We start from the raw sequence: 6,000 nt of genomic DNA, 5'->3' as shown, positions 1-6,000 counted from the left end.
TATATAGGTAATGAGGTAGAATGGTATTATAACATTATATATTTTATATATATATATATTATAACATTTAAATTTTATATAGGCAACGAGGTAGAATGGTATATCATTTAAATTTGTATTTAAAATAGAGAAACCTTACCATATTTACTTCCTCACATAATGTGAACCATCTAGTCATATTCTTCACACATTTATCTATTATCTTAAGATCTATATTTACCTATGAAGATCTTATAATCTTAAATACTGTAAGAGAAACACTATCTCATACTGTTTAGGAGAAATCACTATCCCAATTTTTTTGTTTGTTTTTTTGTGGTACCAGGGATCAAACTCGGGACCTTGCACTTGCAAAGCAGGAGGTAGAACCACTGAGCTAAATCCCTGGCCCATCACTGTCCTGTCTGATTCAATTATTTTTCCGAACTTCCTCTTAGCTATTTTTTGTTGTTTTGTAGTTTCATGTTTCAAATTTGTTACTAATGTCAGAGTTTAGAATCGTACTCTTTGATGATATGAGAACACCCAGTTCTGTTAAAAACCATCTTTTTAAATCCACGTATTGTACATTTTTTCAGATTTAAATTCCGCTTTCCTAACACGTTATTAAATTTAAAATGCATCCTTTATATAAGAACCTCTGCTTTGTGTTGTGATGTTGTTTCCTACCCAGATCTCTTATGTGTCACTGCGTGTTTCTGAGCTGTGAACAACACAGACCAGATGACAGTGGTCCGAGTCAGGCTTGAACGTCAGCTTTGCCACTGAGAGCTGTGTGACTTCAGGCCTGGTTTCCACATCCCGGCAAGGGCTCAGCATCTGTCTCACAGGGGTGTCGTGAGGAAGAAACAGACGGCCCTGTCCCTCTCGGGTCTACTCCATCCCTCGGCTGGTGGCACCACTCGGGCCACCTCTTGTTTCTGGCCGTCCCACCACTGGCTGTTTTTCTCCTCCCCTCAGGGACACTGTGCTTTTTCACACATAGTGTTGGTAGGGGGTAAATGTTTTGGAGATAAACAGGGAGAATCCTCACCTGGAGGATCTAACACTTCACCATCGCAGTTCCTGGTGTTGCTCAGATGAATTTCAGAGGGTGACAGGATGGGTGCTGCGGCAACTGCTTGCAGGACTGACGCAGATGCCACTCTGCCAGGCAGCTACAGTTGGCAGGGGGGTTCCCAGCAAATCCTAGTGAGAGGAAAGCCAAGCAAATCCACATCTGCTGGTGTTTCTACATTCCCCGGGTGTGGATTGAACCCGGAAAGGGGAATCTGTTTGAGTCATTGTTACTGACTGGTCACCTACCACAATGGTCCCAAAGACCATGAACCTCAAGACCTTGTGTGTGTCACCTAGGATGATGCGCAGCGGACAGAAGACAGCAGCTGTTGTGGTCCGTGCCCTGGTGCCTGCAGAATGGCTGGCGGACCGGGAAAGGGGCCCCACCCTAGATCTCAGGGGTTCTGCAGAATATCTGATTTCAATAATTTTAGAAACTTTCAGGTACTCAATATGATGTAGCCGGGAAAGGACACTGTCTAAGTTAGACAGCAGAGGGCATGACTCAATGTGAAAGCCTGGTAGCCTGCAGCTGTGATTATCCTAGGGCAGATCTGCCCCAGACGTGAGTGCCCTGAAGTACATGGGGGAGGTCAGGGATGGGACCAGAGGGTGCTGGCAGAGTGCACCTTTCCAGGAAAATAAGACTTTTCCACTGTAGGTTTCTGCAGCTCAAGGTAAAAAACAAACCCCTCAGAAAAAGAGAGCAAAAGGGAAGTCCCTCGATATAGAAACGGCCCCAGAATTTGCTTGGAAAGGAAATGACATATTCTTTGCAGTAATTACTCTGCCCACGGGAGCTTCTCTACCAGGATCTGTCATTACTTTTCAGAGATTTCACATTCTGTGTAAATTCCTAGCTATCTGCACCAGCCTCAACATTGGTGAGGGGTGGCTCTCCCGACAGTGCTGTGATCCCGCCTCTGTTCAGTGAAGCCAACTCTTTACGGTCACCTGCTTTTGTACAGTCCTTCCTGCTGCTGGGCAAACACCACATGAGGGCATGTAACAGACAAGAATATGACTCGGAGCTTCCTCTCAGCAGTTCCTGTATTGGAGAAGAGGAGCCATCACATACAAAATCTTGATATAGAGTCAACTGTCAGCCTGCCTGGTATCCAGCGGGTCGGGTGAGCCTTTCTGAAGAGGTCCACGAACATAAGCAGCGTGAAAAGCACGATGAACATCTTCAGTGGTCCCCACCACAGAAGAGATCACAATCACAACTCCCCACCTTAGTCCTCCTTGAAAGTCAAATAAAAACAATGCTGAGGGCTCGGGATTTGGCTCAGTGGTGCCACCTGCTTGCCTTGCAAGCACAGGGTCCAGAGTTCGATCCCTGGTATCAAAACCAAACCAAAACAAACAAACAAAAAAAAAACAATGCTGAAGTAAGTACCAGAAAGTGCTTACAGTGGACTGAGTTATGACCAGACTGACATATGAACAATTTGTTATGATTGGAATTTTAGTTTTAAGACCAAAGTCTTGAGTTACAACCTGAATGCTGGTTGCTTGTGCTTGCAGATAGTCTCAGATACAGATCTAACCCTGAGTTCTAGAAGGAACATTCCATCATCCTCTCCTGTGTGGGGTTCAGGAATCCTGGGCCAATGTCTGTAAGGACAGAGAGACTTTGAAGGCTATGTAAAGGAAGGGGCCTGAACCTTCAATTGAGCAATCTGAGTTACAACCAGCCCTCAGGAAGTTTGTAAGTCAAGGGTCCATTGCAGTTTGATTTTTTTCCTATCACTTTGGTGATATCTCGGAATGTCATATGCAGTTTGGAGTTTTGCTGCTGGCAAAAGGCAATTTGGGATATGCCTTTGAGGGCTTTGAATGCTGATGTTAGGAGTTAAGAGTTTTATGCTGATAAGCTGTGAGATGATGATACCAGCGGTTGAGTAACAATTTGCAGGACAGTTTGGAGGGAGAAATGGAATTAGGGAAAGAAGGGCAGGGCTAAGCATGAGCTGTCAGTGACTCAACACAAGACTGGTGGCAGTAAAAATGTGGAACAGACTGAAAGTACAAATAGTTTTGAAAGGATGTGGTGGCTGTCTGGGCCTGAAGCCCTTCTCTGTTGGTCAGAGAGGAAAGTAAAGTAAGACCCTCAAGGGGAGCTGACTTTGCTAGGCAGCTGATGTTTGGTTTTTAAATGGGTGAGATGAGGATAAAGGACCTTCAGGAGGACTGGAGATTTGGCTCACTGGTTCTGCTACCTGCATTGCAAGTTCAATCCCTGGTACCAAAAAAAAAAAAAAAAAAAAAAAAAAAAAAAAAAAAAAAAAAAAAAAAAAAAAAAAAAAAAAAAAAAAAAAAAAAAAAAAAAAAAAAAAAAAGGGACCTTCAGGAGATGGCAACTGGATACATGGGTGGGGACAGGAGAGGTTTCAGGCAAGAGGTGCAGACTGTGGGGGACAGAGAGAGCCCATGGCTAAGGCCTGCCTGGGGTGGGGAAAGGTGGAGCAGAGCAGGACTCAGACCGTGCTGATGCTGGCCCATGGTTGCAGAGGGACGGACTAGAAAGGTGAAAGGAAACTGGAACCAAAGCTACACTCAGGCCCCACAGAAAGCTAAGTGTGGACTGGAGGGAGTCAGGCCAAGGAAGTCCACTTAGGGTTTGTATTTTGGGGGCAACACCAGTCTGATTTTAGCTGGTGTTGTATTGATGCTAGTTGAGCCATAGGCCAACATTTAAGTACAACTGTTTTCCACCAACGGTGAATATATTACTAACTAGTGTAATTATGAGACTTACTGTATTTTTCTGCCTCAGTCTCTATAATGCAGTAGGAAACTGCACCACACAAGTCAGTGGAAGGGAGCTGAGTCAGTTGTTATGATGTTGCCACTTGGAGCCTGGAGCCCCTGTGTAGTTAGGAATCTTTTAAAGCTTTACTTGTAAAAAGCAGATGTAAATGCACATCTTCATAGGCAGTGATAAGTTAAACAACAAAACAAATTAAATAAACTTAAACTGTATATTTAAGTGGATAGTTTCTATTTTGGGGTTGAAAGCCACATTGTCCTTTTTCATGAAAATGTGCAACCCTTTAAATATGAAATTAGGCAGGGCCAGGAATCCCCACAGTGGGATGTAACCGTAAACTAGACGCGCTGTACCGACATGTGCTGTTGTGTGTCCTGTAGCTCTGTAATGGCTCTAGCACTAGCCGAAGGAAGACGCACATTCAACCACCTCAACAGACTGTGGTTAAGGATGATGGAATATACCAGTAGGCTAGGCATCATTTGCTTAGCATGTTGAAAAAAAACTTAGTAGGTCCCAAAATAACTCATTTGCTTTTATTCTCATCATGAAAAACATTCCCCCCCTCACCATAAAAATGGAGAAAAATCTTAGTTTTAACTACCACGATGATATTCGGTGCATGCAAAAAATCTATCTGTTGTGTAAACATCTGACTTTGAGATACTGGGGTGCCAGTAAGCCCCAAAATACAAAAAGGAGATGAAACAAACTAGCTTCTAGATCTCTTTACTTGAAGAGCAACTCTGACATACCCCCTGCTTCATCAAGTTATACAGAATCATTAAAATCTCGCCTGTTTCTTTTAAAAGTAAAAACCGCCATTTAGGACACAGATCTATTTTCAAAGCATCTATGTATTTCTAAGGAGTAATGGGATTTCACATTCATTTTATAGACACTTTTTTTTTTTTCAATTCCTGGTTCCTATATCACAACATTACAGCAGTGTGTCCTTTGCTGGATTTTCCTCTTTATTACCTCTGCCTAGGCAGGTTACAAAGTAAAGATATGTGTTCCTCTTCACTGAGTATTTTCCTCTGCCCCAGTTGAGATCCATCAATTAACCAGGTCAGGGAAAGTACCTTTAAGTTGTGTGTGGGCTCGAGGGAACCATGGCTTTTGTCTACTTCTCTAACATGCCTGGGTTTTAGAGTTAAATATTTTTATTTCTGAAAACCAAAGTGCTGGAAGTACCGTGGCAGTGTAGCTGTTTGGAAGCTGTGTGTCCTGTCAACAGGCAAAGGTTCCAAGGCGGAAAGCACATTTATGTTAGACAACAGCAGGTACTTCCTCAGGTATCTATGCGTAGAAAGATTCCTGGTTGTTCTTTTTTAGCCAGACCTTTGGTTTTTTTTGCTCTGGTCTGAATGAACAGAATCACCAAAATCAAAGTGATACTCACAAAATAATTTCTAAGAACTTACTCCTCATGGCTACGAGAGAGACCAGCAAGTTCACTAGCCAATTTTAAAGGCATAGAGTATTAATTCTATGATTTACTAATTCACCAGAACACAGTGAATTAATACGGACAGAATGTAAGAGGACCACACGTTTATATGCCACATATAGACACCATCTGAGCTTACTAGAGAAAATGAGATACTTTAACATTGCCATAAGTCAATATATGATATCTATTATTATTATTTTTAAAATATCTATTATTATTAAAGATCATCTCATATGAATATTCAAATTGTTAAATTTACACATAGGCCAAGGAACTGGAAAACTACATGATGAGTTCTCCTAAGTTCAAATATGTTTAAAATATTTTACTCAAGAAGCAGGAGTCATTTGGTGCCATGCTTTTATTCAAATAAAAGGGGAAAAACTACACTGTATCAGGAAATAGCAATATGACAATATTTTACAGCACAGCATCTTTTAAAAAACCTGTAAGCAATGCTCCAGAGTGGACAGGTACGCACACCATACACTGTACATCGCCCAACAGTATCCATGAAGTCAGAGTTAAGAGCTGACTTTGGCTTTAAACAGCCAAATAAAAACTGTAACAGTCATTCTAAACAAAACTGAAAAACCAAGAGGAATTAAAAGCTTTCCAAAGCCATGTCAAACACTGATAACCATGACAAGTGTTTGGCAAGTTTAATTGAATAATTACAATAATTTGACCTTCAATAATGAAAGCACCAGTG

The sequence above is a fragment of the Fukomys damarensis genome, unplaced genomic scaffold, assembly GCF_012274545.1.
Source record: "Fukomys damarensis isolate Sample0158 unplaced genomic scaffold, DMR_v1.0_HiC HiC_scaffold_11, whole genome shotgun sequence".
Taxonomy (NCBI): Eukaryota; Metazoa; Chordata; class Mammalia; order Rodentia; family Bathyergidae; genus Fukomys; species Fukomys damarensis.
The sequence above is the reverse complement of the archived record's forward strand: the minus strand, read 5'-3'. Positions refer to the sequence as shown.